The following is a 946-nucleotide window of genomic DNA, read 5'->3' as shown; positions in this document are numbered from 1 at the left end:
TCCACTCTGCTTCTCACTGGGCAGCAGGGAGCCACAGGAGTTGAGGGAAGTGTTCCTTAAAGTCGGCACTGAGCAGTGAACGTTGACCCCCCCCCCCAAGTACAGATGCCACCAGAGGGCATCCTGCACGCACGCGTATGAGGATGCCACCAGGTACTTATGAGACCGTGCTGGATGTTCACACCTATGGGGGACCCCATTGGTCATTCACACCGGTGGTGGTCGTTGTACAGGGGTGTTCACACTTGTTGGGGAAGCCAGCGGGTACCTGTATACGGTACAGGTGGAGGTGTTCATAGCCGTGGAGAAGGGTCCTGGGCGTTCACTCCTGTAACAGGAGGGTAGTCGTTGACACTGTGAAGGGCACAAAGTATTCCCCTCCATGATGACAGTGTGGGATTTACCTGGTGAAGATCACTGTCTTGTGGTAGGCATCGGGGGTCCCTGCCTGTGGCTTAGCCTCTCGTGGTCTTGCTTGTGGGTGTAAATGTCCAGCAGTCACACCCACAGTGAGGATGTCCTAGGGGACTCTTGTTTTGATCCTGCCTGTTGTGTCTGCGGTAAGTATTCTTGGGCCTGACCGAAATGACCACACCTTTAGGTTTGATCTAAGAAACTCAAAACAACACCCCGCTGCCACCTTGGTGTCTGTCGTAGTCAGGGTTCTTTAGAGCAGTGGCTCTCAACCTTTCTGTTCCTGCGACCCTTTAATGCAGTTAGTTCCTTGTGTTGTGGTGACCCCTCCAGACCATAAAATTATTTTCGTTGCTACTTCATAACTGATTTTGCTATGAATCATAGCATAAATATTTGATATGCAGGATATATGTGTGACCTCTGTGAAAGGGCTGCTCGAGCCTCTGAGGGGTTACAACCCACAGGTTGAGAACCACTGCTCAGAGGAATTAATAAATATATGTGTGTGTGTGTATATATATGTGTGTGT

Source organism: Mus pahari, chromosome 23 (assembly GCF_900095145.1).
Source record: "Mus pahari chromosome 23, PAHARI_EIJ_v1.1, whole genome shotgun sequence".
NCBI classification, from domain to species: Eukaryota; Metazoa; Chordata; class Mammalia; order Rodentia; family Muridae; genus Mus; species Mus pahari.
Note: the sequence above shows the minus strand (reverse complement) of the source record.